Source organism: Bidens hawaiensis, unplaced genomic scaffold (genome assembly GCF_021521415.1).
Source record: "Bidens hawaiensis isolate Kalapana, Puna unplaced genomic scaffold, B.hawaiensis_p1.1 tig00009037_1, whole genome shotgun sequence".
NCBI classification, from domain to species: Eukaryota; Viridiplantae; Streptophyta; class Magnoliopsida; order Asterales; family Asteraceae; genus Bidens; species Bidens hawaiensis.
In genome coordinates, this window is record NW_027491659.1 from 426684 (window position 1) to 447023 (window position 20340).

Sequence of the window (20340 nt, forward strand, 5' to 3'; positions counted from 1 at the left end):
TACACTGCATAACAAAATAGTTTATACAAATTAGAGTGTGGTATTGGAATGTTTGAAAGGTATTGGAATTCACACGAATTGAAATTCATTTTAATTAAATATTATATGATGTTTGATTGATAATTTTGTTGAAAGGAATTGTTATGTGAAAAGGTTGAATTTTAAAATTTGGTGCCGATACAGCATTCACAATTCATTTCTTATATTTAAATACAAAATTACAGTAAAATCATTATATTTTTACTTTCTATTTCAACTAAATAATATTTTTTATATGTTTATCATTACATTTTCTTTTTTACTTCACTCACAACTACTTTCAAAAGATATTAAAAAAATTATATTAAACATTAGTTTTTTAATTATATAAAAAATCATTGCATTTTCTTTTCTCTACTCACGACACCTTAAACCACTCTCTAAATAATAAAATCTCTCCTACAAAATTTGATGCATCAAATGTGAATGACAATGGACTTCAATTTAATTAAGCTACTTGAGAATTGAGATGTGTGTTAAAATCAAACTAAGGTGCTGTTTGTTTTTGCAGACATAAACTGTCTGCAAGCTGATTTCATCTGTTTTCATGTCTGCAACTGAAGATGTGGTCTGAAGATCTGCAAGCTGAAAATATAAGACTGTTTGTTTTTATAAGCTGATACTGTCTGCATAACTGTCAAACTTATCTCACAAGATAGAAGTCATTTATATTTCTAATTACAAAGTTGTCATACCTTATGCTTTTTTGCACATAAGTAAAACCCTGTGGCTGTAAACACAGGTCTTGTGAAGTCAGCAGAAGCACGACGGGAAGGAGGTAATTATGCAATAAACCGTTGTTTGTATCTGTAATTGAATCACATTAAACAATATAAAATTTTCATATTACTTACATCATCAAGTAAATATTAAAAACTATATAAAAGAACTTACAGTGATAAGCCTTTTTGAACAAGAGGAATAAGCCGAGACCGAGCTCGAGCAGGCTCGAGCTCGGCTCGTTTAACCACAACCTGCTGCTGCAACTTCTACATCTCCCACTTCTATCTTGCAACAGCTAAGGAATGCTTACTGCCTTTTTTTACTTCCCATATCTAATTAATATAATTGTAAGTTCGAGTAAATTATGACAACAAAACACCTAGATTCATTACCTCATCACTGATTTCCCGTTCAAAATGCAATATGTAGGGACTAAAATGACAACAGAATTCCAGTTCGGATTCAGATATTAGCTAAACGAGTGGGCCTCGAGCAGAACCAACCGTTGCTCAGGTTCGGCTCACTTAGACTATTATTATTATATATACACAAACTGTACATAGGCTCGTTTCATATACACACAAACACAAAATCTGGGCTCGAATTCGGGTTCGGTTTAGACTAAAATTACAAATTAACATGTATTGTACCAACAATCCACAAAATTAACATGTATTACACATAATAACCACATAATTAACATGTACAAAACCTAAAAACCAAAAAATTAACATGTATTATACCTAAAAAGCCACAAAATTAACAGGTATAAACCTAAAATCGACATAATTAACATGTACAGAACCTAAAACCCAAAAACTTAACATGTATTAAACCTAAAAACCACAAAATTAACATGTACAGAACCTAAAAACCAAAAAATTAACAAGTATTATACCTAAAAACCACAAAATTAACAGGTAATAAACCTAAAATCCGAAATATTAACATCTATTATGCCTAAATTAACATGTATTGGCTAAAACCTCCAAATATGGGACTTACTTGTAGTTTGGTGACGAAACATCTCCCGAGGTTGTCGTCGGAATAAAGCAGCTGCGGTGGTTGACGTTGGAATTAAGCAACGGTGGTGTTGTTTGGTGGAGGGAAAGAGGGAGAAAATGATCGGAGGAGGAGCGCCTGATGTTGTGTGCGTACCTGATCGGAGGAGAAGAGGGAGCAGGGTTTTGTGAAGATGTTATAAGAAAGAGATCTGTGTCTTATTTTTGAAGAGGGAATAAGATGTGTTCAGATCTGTTTAAAAAAAAAAACAAACAGTCTTCAAGGGTGACGTCTGCGCGCCTGCAGACATAAGCTCCCTTGAAGATGTTTGAAGAAAAAACAAACACCCCCTAAATCTTCTTCACCATGAATTATTATTTTACTGTGTTTAACATCCCAATAAATAAAATAAATTCATTCACGAGATATGTGCTCAAAAGTCAAAGACGGAGGTCGGATAATAAAGTAATTCAATAAGATTTGAAGTGAGAAACTAACATATAAATAATAAACTATTTTGGTAAATATTTTGCAACAATCACCATCCTAGTAAATAATTTTTTCCATCAACGTCACTTTAAGAAAAAACTCAAGATTATTTTTGACATAATTTCATTTTTGATTTCTAATTCAACCTCAAACGTCATTCACGATCTTCATCTTCTTCATGTTTGATTTCAGTCAAGAAAGATGGAGGCCCAAGATATTAATTAGATATGGAGCAAACATGCGTGGTGTCAATTCAATAGTTTCTATGTTTTTTTACCCGTTCTGTGTTTGATCGATTTTGGTCATCATTTTCCAAATCACATGTTCCTATTATTGTATTCATGTCGTAGATTGATTATGGTTCTTTTTTTCTTTGATAAAATAGGAAAGGGATTTTCAGTAAGAGCATTCCCATCATATCCCCTATCCCTATTTCTATAATTTAGCTAAAAACTCATATCACTTAAATGTATTTTTCACTTTTAAAAAACCTTCCGCATACAATTCCCCATTTCCTACCTTTATATTCATTTTTTTATTACTTGTTTCTCCTTTTTTCATTCATAACCTTAACCACTATTTATATCGTCTTATTGTCTATTTTTCCAAACAATCAAACCATGAAACCGAGCTGCGATACTCATAAAAAAGAGATATTATACTTGCTATAAAAAAGACTATATGAATAGGAAAAAAGGATAATTGAAAGGCTAATCATTCAAAACCATACAATCAAGGTAATACTATATCACATAACACAAAACAATTAGATCATAACAAGCACTAATACTCAAAAACTTAATTTGAAAACACAACACACATATTATAACTTCAGCAAAACAAAGACTGCCTTTTTAATTTACGATTATCTAATTTCGTCAACGTCGGTTAACGATTAACTTGAAGACGCTTAAAAAAACACCAAAAAGTAGTTAGCATCAAGTAATTACTTAACATTAACAAAATAGTTTTCAGTCTTCAAAGTTGATTATCTAAATCATGGTCATGTCTCACTATGATTTCCCTTTAAAGTTCCTCAAGATATAGTCATTGAATTTTTGACATGACACTCACATCCATCATCATAATTCTTTGATCTGAATCCTTCTTTGCAAACTCCGCCTTCTCAGCTTCAATCCTCAAATTTTCTTTTTCTAACTTCAACCTTTTATCTTCAAGATGTAACTTTTTTGCCCGTTTGCGTTGTCATGCTCCATCTTCTCAGCCTTAAGACGATAATACTATTTCTCTTGAGCACTCGACTCATCTAAAAGGGTATACTTAATCTTTCTATGTTGGATTATTTCCTCCGAGATTCTGTGAACCGGACTTTGTCTTTAACCAGAACTGGATCCACTCCTTTCGGTGACATATCGACCATATACAACGAACCAATTTTCTTGCCACGAGATTCCCTTTGACTACCTTCCACTGCCCATTCCCGAACTTAACGTCGTGCCCCTGGTCATCCAGCTGCCCAAATGAAATCAAACGTTTCTTCAAACTTGGAATAACCCTAACATCTTTCAAAGTCCAAGTACCGACTGAAGTTATCAAATCAACATCTCCCATACCCGTAACCTCTAGAATATCATCGTTTGCTAGTCAAATCTTTCCAAAATCCCCAAACTTTAGATTCTTCATCGTTTCACTACAATGAGTGGCATGAAACGATGCACCAGAATCCATCACCCAAGCATCAACGTTACTCTTAACACTGCAGTCCAAAGCCTCATCACTACTGACTCTGTTATTTGTGTCGTCTTCTGTAACGTTCACCTTTTTCTTACCATTCAGACACTGATTCCTGAAGTGTCCCTTCTCTTTACAACCCCGGCATTCAATATCTTTACGAGTCTTAGACTGACTCCCCTTCCTGCTCCCACTGCCTCGTTGTTTTCCCCTACCTCTACTTTCTATGACTAACATATTACTCGATGATTCGCCTGAACTTCTAAGTCTTGAATCTTCTCCAAGAATCAAATCTCGAATCCCATCAAAAGGAATTTTTGTAGACGAACTACAAACGCAATCACTGTTTGCGACCAACTGTCGGGCGAAGATGATAATAACAACAAGCCTTGAACTTCATCATCAAACTTAATGTCGACTGACACTAAGCAGGACATGATCGAATTAAGATTATTGATATGCGCTGTAACTGACCCACCCTCTTTCATTCGAGTTGTCACTAGCTCTCTGATAAGATAGACCTTATTCGCTGCCGAAGGCTTTTCATACATATTGGATAGTGCCTCCATCATACCACGGGTTGTGGTTTCTTTCATGACATTAAACGCCACATCTTCCGACAACGACAAAGTAATACAAGCCCTAGCTTTCTTGTTTAACTTCTTCCACTCTGCTTCTGACAACTCTTCTGGTTTTTCATCCTCAAGCACTACATCCAATTCTTTCTGACAAAGTAGCGCTTCAATTTGCATCTTCCACCAACCAAACTTCTGTCCGTCAAATTTCTGTATCGAAACCTTTCCGTCTTCTGCCATGATAATGACTAAAACAAAAAACTGGATAATAACATAGACAGACACAACAATGGCACGAGCCTGAACTTAACAGTTGTTCTACTAAACTCTGTTAAACAATCAACCTATTTAAACGCAACTGAATAACTAAATCAGAAAATTGAAACTTTAAACTGAAACGATAAAACCTGACAAACGCAGTTGGCACTGGTTCTCTATTTCTTTAATGTTTCTTCTAATTAACAACTGTTCTTTAACAAAAGTATAGGATCTTGATTCAACTGTTCTTGGCTCGTACTTTGCAAAATAAGATCTTGACCAAATACCACAAAATATGTCTAACCCACTCAAAACTAAACCAAAAATTGAGCCTACCCAACTAAATTTCAAAAAAAAAAAATAAATTGTTACTGCCCTTGTTCCACGATTTTGCAAAAAAGAAGAGAATAAACTAAAATTACTTTGTACCTTGAATAACGTGAATTCCAAGGAAACAAAAAATAATAAATTAAAATTCCTTCTTCCTAGGCAAATGCAAACAACAAATACGATTGTGGAACAAAAAATCAAAATCTTCGGCGACACTTCTTTAAACTTTACCGATTTCGATCAAATATGGCTTTCTTTTTTGTGAACACATATGCAATTCAGCCAAAGAAACTACCTTCGATCAGATCCGGAACGGTTTCTAGCAACGGCGTTAATGACGATCAATGGCGGGGATGCGGTGCTCAACTTTCGGAACAGAAACTCCACAACGGACGCGTGACAAGCAGAAACTGACAGAACCCTAGCCCCAACTTCTGGTGCGGCGATGTACGGGACTGGTTCAACGTGTTCTTCGCGTGATCCGAACCTAAACTCTTGATACCACTTGTTAGCACTAAACGCACACACGGACCGAACATAAACATAAAAGCAATAAACGACACGAGGATTTATCGTGGTTCGGTCTAAACTGACCTACGTCCACGGGTGGCAACTAGGTATATCTTTATTGAGTGATCAAAGTTTACAAATACATAGCGTTGTTTAAATAGATATTGAACTAGGGTTTGCAAATTATTGAACAAGAAATCCAAACCGGGCCGGGCTTCGGTCTGGCCATCCTACACCTGTATACCCTTTGGACTTCAAATAATAATCTGGCCAACAAGGCCTACGAACCCGACACCACTTTGACAGCGTAAATATGGGTCAGCGATTTCGAGTAAGTTGGTGAAATCAATCGGTCTGTTTCGGTTCTTTATTGCGTGATAAAAGTTCACCGGAATACACATTTAAAAGTTTCACTTTGCCCATGATCTTTTCATAACACTTTAAATGACTCTAAAACTTTAAAAGTTTTACGAATTAATCGTAACTTTCCAATATACTCATTAAGGTCCTTTAACTCATAAAGAAAAATTCCTCAACTTATGATCATTATTCAATAACTAGTATGAAAATATTTAATTTTTATAGTTTCGTCATTGGGATATTGTAGTGGCTTGAAGGGCGGTGATCCGTTTTGTAAGGGATAAATGCATCATATTTTATTTTTTTTAAATTAAACTTATCTTGGCCCTCAAAAAATAATTTAGAATAGATTAATTTAAAAAGCAAACGTACATTAACAAAAATAAACAATTGGATACTAATGAACGTGAATAAACATACATAACCGAATACAATTTAACAAAATAAACACTCGTGTAAAGAGAATATAAATGAACGTTTCACGGACGAATAGAACTTGTGTTCATGCTTGTACGTTTTTATTAAATAAGTAAAAAAAAGGTTGGTTATTTTCATACGTTACTACATAAATGTTATTTCTTTTTTAACAGTAATGACTGAAATTTAGTTATACAATACGTCCTAAGACCATCACATCCACCTTATCTCGTTTTTATAGAAAAACTCCATACACATTAGCGACATGACCAACGGATATGGTCTAACAACAACATTGAGCATCTTTGGATAGTGGATTGTTGGATAAAGGAATATGAAGTCCAATAAGGTTGGTATATGAAGTCCCGGCTCAAAGAAAGTAAAAAAAATTTTGGACCAAATGTGAAATTTTTTTGGGCCTTAATTAAAAAAGAGTATTTTGTTGGTTTAAACAATTAAATTTTTATATAGATTTACTTAGCTATAATTTAGGTTGTGTAAAATTTTTTTATATAAAAATAAGATTAAATCATAACCTTTTGGTTGAGAGTAATACCACTTTGCCACTAGACCAAGCTAGTGGTCATGCAATTAAGTTTAAACATTAAATATACATATTGTTTTTAATAAAAATAAATATAATTTGTTATAAAAAAATTTCGGGCCTAAAGGGGTGTCGGGCCCGTGGCCGTCGACCACCCCGCCATCCCTATGGGCCGGCCCTAAATTAATACGATGCATGTGGGTTAGGTAAAGTGCTTTCATGCATAGGGTTTTGGAGGAATACCAAGTTAATCTAGAAAGCAAAATCGAAGAAAGTTAAGATTCCTTATCCTACTAAATATACGAAGTTAACAACCTCGAAGAAATAATATAGCACCCTATGGAAGAATTTTGAGCGGGTACTAAAAGATGGAGATAAAATTTACTATGGTAGGCCTTTTAAGTGAAGTATAGAAAAAGAAAAGGTAGATATTCTAGAATTTCTGCTGCCTATCCTAAGATTGAGATTGAGAGATTTTTTTAGGTTGGTTTTTTAGAATAATATTGGTATTTCTAGATTTTTTTTCACACACTTCATTAGTTTTTCTCGAAACTCTACAAAGTTTGCTTGCACGTAAACGAACTTGTTTATAAACCAGCTAGTAAATAAAAAGTAAAAAAAGAATCAAGATTTTGAATATATTCAATTCATAAACTCAAATGAATTACCATCTATCTGATGATTCTGATTATATATAACAACGTATTCATCGTGTAGATATAAACCACAACTTTAAGCTTTTTTGTATTTTTTTTGTTTTTCGTCTTTTGGCGATAGCAAAAACATTCAGAAATGAAAATTTTACACTTGCTCGCTCAGGATCAAGTTAAGAATACATTTGGGTCTGAAGACCTCAAGATGACTGCCAGTCTTTTCTGATATCAAAAGTATAGTTCAACTCCAAGTAACACTTATTATCATCATCAAGAAACTACACAAGTTAAAGGGTGTAGTTAGAAAGTATAGAAATGATCACAATATATGCTAGGCATGTGAATTAATTATATAAACTAAAACTTGATATATAGGGAGTACCTTAGTTTTTGCTGAATATGATCCTCTAGCAAGTATTCCAGATGGAGTGGTATCTTCAGGTATTTCATGGGTATAAGGCTCTTGTTAAGGGCTAAAAGTGCCTATCATTTCTTTGGTCTTGTCAACTGTAAACATAGTCACGAAACTCTTCAAAGGTGTATAGCGCTAGAGTCTACGAATAGTTTGATTAGTAAGCAGAGATGATACCTTTGAGACCTGTTTTCCAGACTGTATTGGTGTACTTGAGACCAGACACAATGTTGCTATGAACTTGGAAAGTGAACTTGATGGAGTAACGACTCCCTTCTTTTAACGTAAACCATGTTCCCTTAACTTTACCGCTATCAGGGATCTGAAGAAGCAAATCGTCTCTTCCAGGTGATACAATAGCAAGGCTCAAGATCTTCACTTCGGGATCTAGTGTTTCTGCAACAACAATAATATAATAATAATAAAGTTGTCATTTAATCTTATCCAGTTGTTATACTGTTATGTTTTCCATAAATGAAAAATTGTATTGATTATACACAAATTTAACCTTATATTATCACAGAAATTATATAATTACTTTCTGAAGTATTTATATAAGCTTTGGGTTTGGGTTTGAGAATATATAGAAAGTAATTACATAGTTAATCTATTTGTTTATATAATTACTTTACTTGATTATCACATTTAGCACGTTAATTTCATTTATATTTGATCCAAACCTGAAGAAACACTAACCGGACCCCGGGCAGATTACTGGTAACCTGGGGGTTAGATAGATGTTTCCCACGAGGGGTTAGACCCTGAGAAGATGGTTCTTCTGATAACCTGCAAAACAGACACCGTGAGCTTGTCACTGAGAAGGGGGGGGGGTTCCTCCTTGTGACCACCCTCCGGCGTGAGAATCAGACTAGATTGCTCTTTAAATATAAATGTATATTAAGAGATTGCTAGAGCAGATATCAGGTATAATATGATGATAATATGTTGAGATGAGATGGTCATACCATTTGTGGTATTTATAGCCGAAGGTAGGTTTCCAAGGAGGTGTGGCCGGCTGCAACAGTGTTCCTGTTCCACCAACAGTGGCCTACGCACGTGCCCTGCTGGTAGTTGGTGGGTAGGCAGTTGCTGATAGTGACCAGGCCTGCTGTGTACTATTCCTTTTCCACCAACTGCCGGCTACGCACGTGGTATGGCAGTAGTTGGTGAGTAGGCAGCGGCTAATAGTGACACAGTACAGGAGCATGCTGCTCGCCATACTGTGTCAGTAAGCTGTCGTATCTTTAGTCAGATCTTTTTCCCATACCTCGTCAGGTACAGTACAGAAGATCTTCCCGTATCGTACGGACTGGCTTATTTGGGCGGGAGTATTCCCCCTCCCGCCCTTGTGCGGGATTGTTCCCGGCTTTGCTCATTCCTTCAGGTGACACTGAGTGATTGAGAGCTAAGTGCCTTGTGCGTGTAGCCTTGCTGCGCGGGTGGCTTTCCCTGATGGCTTGTATCCGAGGCTGCGGGGACAGGCAGAGTCCTTCACCATTGGGAGACATTTCCTGCGGGACCAGCTTGCGTACTGCGCGTAAGGACGTCACGTCTCTGAGCATGGTTGGACCTGCGGATCCAGTTGGTTTCTGCGCAGACGTCCCTCTTCAAGGTGAGTCTTGCGGGTCCAACTGGGCTCTGCTGGGACCTACCTCTTCAAGTCCCCCCAGTCCAATGTTCTTCTCATGAGTGTTTAATAAAGTGAGGTGAACTTTTGGACTTAAGCAGAGGGTTTTGAAAAGGGTTTTTTAAGGTTTTCCATGGGGATTCCTCCCGCGGAAGTCCTTGTCACTTGCAGAAATTCCTGAGTTTCCTGCTTGGTCTTTGGGTATGATGCGGGTAGGTCTGTAACCTCCTCGCAAGTCAGGAGCGTTGAGTCCCACTTGTGTGGATTCTCCATGAGGTTTTGGTAGTTTTGAACATAGTGATCAATTATGTTAAAACCACCAATTCCATCCTGGAGCTTCAAACAACGTAGTTCTCGACGTTCCCGCTATGCGGGGATGTTATTTCCGTTTCCGCAAGCATTGCCCAGAAGATCCTTCTTAGTTTCAATTCCCAGCGGAGCGCTGGGTATGTGAAGGGTTTTGCCTTAACACTGTACCCGCGCTCGTCTTACGGTTACTTTACTTCCAAGGTATTCCTAGCGTCAATTCCCTGCGGGTGCTAGGTATGTGAAGGGTTTTGCCTTTACACTGTACCCGCACCCGTCTTATAGTTACTTGGTTGCCGAGGTATACTTGGCTTCAATTCCCTGCGGGTGCTAGGTATGTGAAGGGTTTTGCCTTAACACTGTACCCGCATCCGTCTTACGGTTACTTGTTCGCCAAGGTTTTCTTGGCTTCAATTCCCTGCGGGTGCTAGGTATGTGAAGGGTTTTGCCTTAACACTGTACCCGCATCCGTCTTACGGTTACTTGTTTGCCAAGGTAAGGGGTATTTTCCCGCTTACTTTTTAATCTTTTTGAATTTTGAATTTTGAAATTCGAAGAGTTGGTGGAAAGAACAGTCCAAAACTCTGAAACGTCGTGCGACGGTTTCTTCTGACTGTGTCAGATCGTGCAGGAAGTTATGGTGACGTGACAGTACATGGTCATTCCAGACGCTTTTTCAGGCGCCTGGGCGCGATTTTTCGGGCGCGTGGCCGCGAAATTAATGGTATGCGTCCTGTCAACAGCTGTTGCCAGCTTGCTTTTTGCCACGTGTCATAGTTTCATTGCACCTTCGTTTTCTCTCTCTTCCGCATTAATTTCATCGCATTAATTGTGATTAGTATATAAAGGGGTAGAGGGCTCTTTGTAATCCACACTTTCACTCCTCTCTTCATCTTCTTTGCGATTTCCGGCGAATACTCACCTTTTCAGGCAAGCATTCTCCCGAAATCGTTTTCTTCTTCTTTTACAAGATGTCTCGTGATCTCGAATCTGCAGTCGATGACAAGAGTACTGCTGGTGAGTGCCAGTGTGCTCTGCCTGGCGATCTGTATCGGTACGTCGTCAGGAAGTTCATGCTCGAGTCTCTCGAGCCTGAGTTTCCTGAACCCCACCAGACGGTGTACGATGCCCCCAGAGGCAAGATCGGGGTATATGCTGCATTCTTTGTGTATGGGAATCTTAGGTTCCCATTGACAAAGTTTGTTTACCGTGTCCTTGAGAGGCACGGTGTTCATTTGACCGAGTTGCACCCCATGGCGATCGCCAAGATTCGCCACTTCGAGTGGGTGTGCCGGATTTTGGGCGTTGAGCCCTATGTTGACCGCCTGATGACCTTCTACACTTGGAGGTGCATCCAGGGGTGGTATACCCTGACAACCCGAATCAAGGGTTTAAAGATCTGCGCGACCGAGCGCAGTCTTCGCTCGTGGAAGCGGGAGTTCTTCTTCATATCCGCTCGCGCCATCCCCATTGCCATGAAATTCAAGAATGGGCAAGCACTCCCCGGCCTTCACGCCTCCAACTACCAGGAGGCGGAATGGTTTGCGAAGATATCTCGGGTCCAATCTCCGGTTTACCGGTTTGCGGAGTCCGGGATGGTGATGCTGGGGATGAGCCGGGTGTGGAAGGCTGCCGATGCGCAAAAGATCCCAATCGTCCTCGAATACGGTTCGAACTCTGTTCCTTACGGTATGCTTTGTTTCTTATTGTTGATTTAGAATTTCTTCTAACTTCTTTCCTGTTTATTTCAGAGGGGAACGACTTGCAGTCGCTCCTGAACCCGCGGGAGGCTGATGGTCCCGCCCGGATGGGTACTCGCGCTCTAGACGAGAACGAGTTGCCCATCCTAGAACAAACGGTGGATTGGTTCGTGGAGGTCTATCCGCTAGGCCATGAGATCCTTAGCGCCCGTCGGCCAGGTAAGGCGCTCTTCGACCCTCGACCCCTCAATGTTGAAACCTCTGCTGGAATTCCTCTAATCGTATGTTCTGATGAGGAATCCGCAGATGGTCCTCCGTTGGTGCGGAAGAAGAAGGCTGCCGGCGGGAAGGGGAAGGAGAAGGTGGCCTCCACAGCCGATCCAGCGCCTCGGTCTGACTCGGAGACCGAGAGCGAAGAGGTGGCGGGGAATCCCGGTGGTGACAAGATCACCATTCCGGAGGCTGTGACAACTGTCACCGAAGAGCCCAGGATGACAACGGTGACCGGCGTGAAGAGGCCGGCTCCATCGGGTTCATCCCCGCCCGTCCGTACTTTCACGCTCAAGAAAACCCGTAAGTACAAATTTCCTTTTGCTTTTATCTTCATAGCTTAATATCATTTAACACTTTTCTTTGTGCAGGCGTGGATGTTGACGCATTCCAGGGTGGAGCGCAGAGGAGTACCTCCCCGCCAATGACGGTAGGCCCGGTCAGCCTACCTGAGGCGACGACCCAGGCGGCTGCGCCTGCGCCTGCTTCCACTGGTTCAGTTGCTCACTCCGTTGAGCCGACTGTTCCAGTTGTGATGACGTCACCGCCGGCTGTGAGTGCTATTTTTACAGCATCTTTCACCGAGCCGGCGGTAACTTTTGCTGCGGATTCCGCGGCGGCGACCGCGGCGGCTGCTACCATGCCCCCGCCATCGGCGACGACGGCCGATCCATCAGGTACGCATGGGGCTTCTCGCCAATCTCTGCCACCTTCCCATCTGCCTGACCTCTTGGATGGATTTCCGTTGGGTTCAAGTGATGGGTTCGGCGGCTATCTGCCTGTAATTGACCCTACAGGTGCGTAGGGTTCTTTTGGCCCATTTATATATATTTTTTATCATCTTTTCCTAACTGCTTTATGTTTTTTGCAGTGTCGGATTCCAATGAAGTGTATGTTCCACGATGGAACATTCGCCGAGGAACAACCCTTCGCACTCCTGTGGAGTGCGTGGAATGGGCTCGTCACGCTGCTCCCAGTGGTGCGTTGGGGGAAGCCATGGCTAGCTACCAGGAGGGTAGGCTAAGCAATGAGCTTCGGGTTCTCCTGGCCCGGATGCAGCCGCGCGTCGAGCTGCTTTGTCGTGAAAACGACAAGTTGAAAGCAGCTCGCGCTAAAGAAGTGGCTCAGGCGCGGGCTGTCCGGGAGGAGAACCAAAGGCTTTCCGCCGTAGCTGCGGAAAAGGAGAAGACCTTCAAGGCCCTCGAGGTTGAAGTTCAGGCACGACTCGAGGCCCGTTCCAAGGCTGCCCAAGCTGTTAATGAACAGCTTCGGCTGGCTAAGGAAACTGCAAGGAACGCAACCGAGAGGGCCACCAAGGCTGAAGCTGTTGCTGAGCCTCTACGCGTGGAGAATGAAGAACTTAAAGCCAAATTAGAGGCTCTCCAGCAGGCTCATGATGCCTTGGCGATGGAAGACGCCAAAAAGCTCCAAGAAATCCTGGACCAGAGGGGGGTGCTTGACCATGCTGAGCGTAAGCTGAAGGGCGTCGAAGAGGCTGCGGCTAAAGAAGTGTTGCTTGCCAACCTCAACAAGAGTGAAGCCGATCGCGCCCGTAACGAAGCTCAAGCTGCCCTCCAAGAAGCCCTGGTTGCCAAGGAATGGCTTCTTCGAGAAGCGTTGTCTCAGGTAAGCTTTTCTTGTATTTACGCTTTTCTTTGTAAATAGAAAAGGTTTTGACACTTGTATATTTTCTTTTGTAGGTTGTGCATCGGGTCTTTGCTGAGACCTCTTACGATGATGCTATGAGCGCAGCCCTCAATGCTTCTCACGAGGATGGGGAAAAGGTCGGCTTCCTGCTTGGTCTAGGGTTCGTTGAGAAAGGCATCCCGCCTTCCAACTTCCCTTTGTACAATGTTGATACTGAAGCTGTTTACGACCAAGCAGTGAATCAGTACGCCGCCTTCCCGCATCCGGTGGTGGAGAAGGTGAATGAAGTTGCTGCTGCTGATGATGGGCTAGCTATCCTTAAGGCTTTCCTTGAACTGCCACGCTCTACTGACGGTGCTGGTCCAAGTGGAAGTGGCCCTGAAGCCTGATCCTGAAGATCCCTTCCCACTGCTAGGATAGATTTAGCTTGTATAGATTTATTTTCTTGTAGGCGGGTAGTTACCCGGCCATTCTTGTAATGAATATTTATGAAATATAAATCTTTGTGCGGGTAAGACCGCTTCTTTTATTGGATTCCTTGCTTTGTAAACGTTGTATGACTTGAATACTTTAGTTTAAATTAGCAATTTTCCAAGTGTTTAGAATAAGTTAACCTTTGAACGTGGTAGATAGGTGTGAAGTTTTGCTTCTTCTTTCGTGATTGTGCGGGTAGGACCGTCACTTGCACTTAGTAGGATGGCTAGACTTTACCTATATCTGACCTGCGTGTAGGTTTTCCTCATCCTTTGAGGATAAGTTAACCTTTGAACGTGGTAGATAGGTGTGAAGTTTTGCTTCCTCTTCCGTGATTGTGCGGGTAGGACCGTCACTTGCACGTAGTAGGATGGCTAAACTTTACCATCTGACCTGCGTGTAGGTTTTCCTCATCTTTTGAGGATAAGTTAACCTTTGAACGTGGTAGATAGGTGTGAAGTTTTGCTTCCTCTTCCGTGATTGTGCGGGTAGGACCGTCACTTGCACGTAGTAGGATGGCTAAACTTTACCATCTGAGCTGCGTGTAGGTTTTCCTCATCTTTTGAGGATAAGTTAACCTTTGAACGTGGTAGATAGGTGTGAAGTTTTGCTTCCTCTTCCGTGATTGTGCGGGTAGGACCGTCACTTGCACGTAGTAGGATGGCTAAACTTTACCATCTGACCTGCGTGTAGGTTTTCCTCATCCTTTTGTTAGAAATTCTGTTTTGGACCGTTCGACGCGCGGCTGTCAATAGGTTAGTGTTCAGTTCCCTTTTTCATGATTCATGCGGATAGACCGGCACTTTCATTTAATGGGACTGAACTTTTCCCCTTCAACTGACCTGCGTGAAGGTTTGTCGTTTTTTGGGTTTATGCGGGTTTTGCCGCCTTCCCCACGCAACGACTTTCACACTTATGTATGCGGTGAAAACCGGCATATCCGTGTTGATAGTTCATAAAAATGTAAAATCATCAGCGTCAATGTTTTAAGGAGAATCGTTTCCATTAGAAGTGGCTCTTGGCCTTTTCTTTACAAATTTGGAATTGATTTACATGCAAACTGTGTAAATGAGCTCCCTTCCATGTTGTTGGGATGGGAGTGCCATCGAGCCGATACGCACCTGGTTCGGGATCTCGTTCTTTACGCAGCATGTAGTCTCCATATTGAAGCTGGAATTTTATTCGTGTTTTCCCCAGCTGGGGTTCTACACGCATCAGCCTGCTCAGCGTTCATTGCGCCACGAGGTGCGCGAGCGTCCCATCTCTGACGAATGCCTCGACCATGTCCTTTACGTCTATGCATTCTTCGGTGTTGTGGCCTTTTGTCCTGTGAAATTCACAGTATTTGCTCCGATCAGCATTGTGGCGATGTCGGATTATTTGAGGCTTTGGCCATGGGAGCTCCTCGGTGGCGAATATCTCGGTGACGCTTTTGGTGAGCGGCGTCCATCTGGAGTTCTTGTTGGACTGTACGTTATCCCTTCCGCCTAACCGATGCTGCAAGCCGGATGAGGTGTCAAAGTTTACCCTTGACTGCCAAATGCCTAGCTTCCGCTTTTTGTTTAATCGGGCGGTAAGAACGTTGTCTTCTCTTGTTTTCTGGCTGTAGAGGTTTGTGCTCTGTGGGAGATCTCTACCTAGTTGCTTCTCCGTTTCCGCAAAGCGTTTAGCTGCTGTCATGATGGCATCCCATGTGGATGGCATGCCATCTTTACCCGTTAAGGTGCGGATGAGCTCTGGGTCGTTCGCGCCCTGAATAAAGGCAGCGCGAACAAGATCTTCGCTAATGTTACCCAGACTTAGCTTCTTCGAGTTGAAGCGAGTGATGAAGTCCAGCAAAGATTCATCTTTCTCTCGAATGCACTTGAGGATTGTCCATTGCTCCTCGGTATACTTTCTTTGCTGGCTGAAGTGTTGGCTAAACTTCTGTTGGAAGTCAGCCCAGTCGTAGATGTGGTTGACCGGTAGACGATCGAACCACGCTCTAGCAGCCCCCACATGCGTCATTTGGAACATGTAACACCACGTAGGTTCCGTCCAACTACTGACGGTTGCCCCCGCTATGAACCTGTTCAAATGATCGTCTGGATCAGATATACCATCATATGTGCCTATGCTGGACATTTGTTTGGCACTTTTTGGGGCAATTGCCTCTGCAATGTCCCTTGCAAATTTGGACGTTCCCGCATTTGCAACGTTTGGTCTGAATGTTTTGGAGAAGTCTCGTGGACTTCCACCTGTGCTTTTTGGTTTGAAGGCTTGTCCAAAATGCCTTCTCGGTTGGGAGTCCGTTTCCTTACGCTTCCCTTTTGCCCTAAGGCGAGGGTTCGCGTCGGAGTCGGATTCCTCCGAGTCATCCAAGTAATCTTCGAATTCGTCAGCCTGTTGGACGGAACGCAAGCGTTCGTCCAACTCAGCTTGGAATTCCCTCTGACGTGCCTCCGCCCATGCCTTAACTTCATCGAGTGTTTGGCGGGGGAGTCTTGTTCGTTTCTCTAACTGGGCATCGGTGAATCCCAGTGAGCGATTATTTACTGCACTTGCCCCAGCTTGGGTAGCTGGGGTAGTGTTCGTAAAATTTACTTCACTTGCCCCGGCTTGGGTAGCCGGGGTAGTGTTTGTAAAAACTATGTTGCCGGTATTCCCCCCAGTAGCTGGGGTTGTGGTTACCGGAGTTTCTTTAACCATCTTGGAAGTTTGAAAAAACTGGAGAAAAATGTTCTAGCTTTATGCACGGATGGCGCCAATGAAGAAACACTAACCGGACCCCGGGCAGATTACTGGTAACCTGGGGGTTAGATAGATGTTTCCCACGAGGGGTTAGACCCTGAGAAGATGGTTCTTCTGATAACCTGCAAAACAGACACCGTGAGCTTGTCACTGAGAAGGGGGGGGGGGGTTCCTCCTTGTGACCACCCTCCGGCGTGAGAATCAGACTAGATTGCTCTTTAAATATAAATGTATATTAAGAGATTGCTAGAGCAGATATCAGGTATAATATGATGATAATATGTTGAGATGAGATGGTCATACCATTTGTGGTATTTATAGCCGAAGGTAGGTTTCCAAGGAGGTGTGGCCGGCTGCAACAGTGTTCCTGTTCCACCAACAGTGGCCTACGCACGTGCCCTGCTGGTAGTTGGTGGGTAGGCAGCGGCTGATAGTGACCAGGCCTGCTGTGTACTATTCCTTTTCCACCAACTGCCGGCTACGCACGTGGTATGGCAGTAGTTGGTGAGTAGGCAGCGGCTAATAGTGACACAGTACAGGAGCATGCTGCTCGCCATACTGTGTCAGTAAGCTGTCGTATCTTTAGTCAGATCTTTTTCCCATACCTCGTCAGGTACAGTACAGAAGATCTTCCCGTATCGTACGGACTGGCTTATTTGGGCGGGAGTATTCCCCCTCCCGCCCTTGTGCGGGATTGTTCCCGGCTTTGCTCATTCCTTCAGGTGACACTGAGTGATTGAGAGCTAAGTGCCTTGTGCGTGTAGCCTTGCTGCGCGGGTGGCCTTCCCTGATGGCTTGTATCCGAGGCTGCGGGGACAGGCGGAGTCCTTCACCATTGGGAGGCATTTCCTGCGGGACCAGCTTGCGTACTGCGCGTAAGGACGTCACGTCTCTGAGCATGGTTGGTCCTGCGGATCCAGTTGGTTTCTGCGCAGACGTCCCTCTTCAAGGTGAGTCTTGCGGGTCCAACTGGGCTCTGCTGGGACCTACCTTTTCAAAACCCTATCCATCTATTATAATAAAAGACTATTAATTCTTGTCAATTGTCAATCTCTTAGCCACTCATAATTTTTTTAAATAATTTTATACATGATCCTTATCTTCTAAGTTATTTTAATATATGAACTCAATTTTATTAAATGTAAATCTTAACCAATTCATTGATTAACACTCACTGTGAAAATAAGAAATAAGGAAATGTCAAAATTGAAATTGCAAGCCTGTTAGAATAAAATTTAAAGTCATAGACAATTGCAAATTAAAGATAATAAAGACGCGTCATTGTCGAAGAATTTGATTTGTAGGGAAACTACAAATTGCTTTTAAACTAAGATTTGAGTAGCAGTGCATAATTTTTTAGATAAGATTGGTTTCAAATTTGGATTTAAAGTTTTTTCATATGCATTTAAACTTAGAAAAATGTGTATTTTTTTTAATTTTCACCAAACATTTTGTATAAATATTGCAAACGTAAAGAATACCTATTATATATATTTTAAACATTATAATTAGAATCCATATATATAACGATTTACTAATATTCTGCTAACTTGGAATAATTATTGTTAGTTGACCATGGTTTAAGGTAATTAGTATGTCTTCGTCATTTTTCTGGCAATTACATTCATATGAAATGAAACAAGTCATTTTTTATATTAATTTTCGGTGTTATAAGTTTCTTGATTATACAATAGTTAATTGTAAAATATAAAAACAATTAAAAATTTGTCATACACAAAATATTGATAAAAACAAAATTTTCATATCAATCAATTTCATATTTAAAAGATTCTAAAGATGATTATCTAATTAAAGTTCAGGTAATCTGATTTTGAGGATAATAATGATTTTTGAATAAACATAAGCAGATGATCTCAAATAACATCATACTAATATATTAAAATGTATGATATTTTATGTGTATAAATATATATTTTTTTAGTTTTATGGATACATTAATCTATGGTTGGTATGTACTTGAAGAACCTTACTTGTCACACGGAAGAGTTATAAATAGACCTATATGTTACCTTATCAAGAGTCATAAGCAAACATGTATTAAAGATTTCGATTTTTGATAAACAATGTATACCGACCAATACAATCACAAAATCACAAATGTAGTGTATAAGGAAGGTTTTACTTAATTCTAACATATTTGTGTAATCTTAGTTATGTAATTTCTGTAATTTTAATGTAAATTGTAATTGTATTAACAATATATAACCATGTTGTTGATTGTATTTCGTTTAATGATTAAAGTTTAACATTTTAATTAATTATTCGTGTAAAACACGGGCCTCAAACTAGTGTATATATATATATATATATATGAAAAATCTAATCAAATACAATCTCTTATTTATAACAAAAGATAGCAATAAGGGTTTTAATCATTTTTAATCAAGATAGAGCAATAAACATCACCACAAAGAAAACTGCAAAACCTTTTTTTATTATTATTATTTTCACAAAAAGAATGAATTTAAGAATTCAAACATCTCTTACCAGCAACTGAGTTGATATCCACAGCTCCAAGAAGTTGTTCTTTCCATCTCATCAAGCTCTCATCATCCTATGAAATAAGTATCAAAAAATCAATATTGCAAAGATTTATATATAGAATTACAAGTAATCAATGGTCCTGAGTTGATAAAGATTTATATATAGAATTACAAGTAATCAATGGTCCTGAGTTGATGGTCCAATGATAGAAGTAAAACCTCTTAAACACCTAAAGGTGTTGGGTTCAAGGAACGAAAGTAAGAAATTTGCGGTTCACAAAAGCAAAAAAGAGTAATCAATGCATGTTGGGAATACTAAGTCATTTATTAAATCCAGATTACATTATGATAAGAAGGCAACAAACCTTGTCTGCTTCATACTGTTCTTTAAGGGTGCGTCGAGGGCCGATTTGTATCTTCCCTTGAAGATCTTCTTCATCGTCATCTTCAGTTACACATAGCGAACACTCACTCATGTTCTTGGTAATAAATACCACCTCACTTGAATCTTCAACCTCTGAATCTGCCCCACAGTTCTCCATGCCCTTCTTTCCCACAAATCCCATGTTCTTGGAACTTAGAGCAATAGCATTGGTTGAGTTATTTGAATATAAAGCCAAGGATGAAACTAGAAAGAATATTTTTATGTCTTTATAGGGTAAAAGATAACGTGGCGCTCGTTGTCATTATAAATTAAAGATTCAACGTGGAATATTTAAAAAGACAGATAGTTTTGAAATGCGTCAAAGAATAAGAAAAGGAAAAGCAGGGTTGTAAATTGTGTTGAGTTGGTGGGTTAATTGAAAGAGCCGGCTCAACATATTAAAAGACTTAAAACTAACTAAAATGTTGACGCATTTTTCTTTTCTTTTATTATGCATATAACACACTATAAAGTATTCAAGAATTACGGAATATGAATGATAAGTGATAATGGATATGAAGCATTCATTCTCAGCATATGACTCATCACTGAGTTACTAATTCTAAAAAAATATATACTTTCAAAATCGATTATAAAAATCCCTATATTAGGTGGAGTCCCTGTAAAATTGGAGGCCTAAGCCATGACATGATT

The 20340-nt window shown here is 40.5% G+C and overlaps 1 pseudogene across 1 annotated transcript; it reads right to left on the reverse strand.

The window, feature by feature from the left end:
- Nucleotides 1-7509: 7509 nt before the first annotated feature.
- Nucleotides 7510-20006, reverse strand: LOC143530786 (rho GDP-dissociation inhibitor 1-like; annotated as a pseudogene). Its single transcript, XR_013134916.1, has 5 exons — nucleotides 19628-20006; nucleotides 19267-19333; nucleotides 8182-8400; nucleotides 7975-8099; nucleotides 7510-7870 (listed from the first exon to the last, which is right to left on the reverse strand). The product of XR_013134916.1 is annotated as a rho GDP-dissociation inhibitor 1-like (transcript).
- Between the last annotated feature and the right edge of the window lie 334 nt (nucleotides 20007-20340).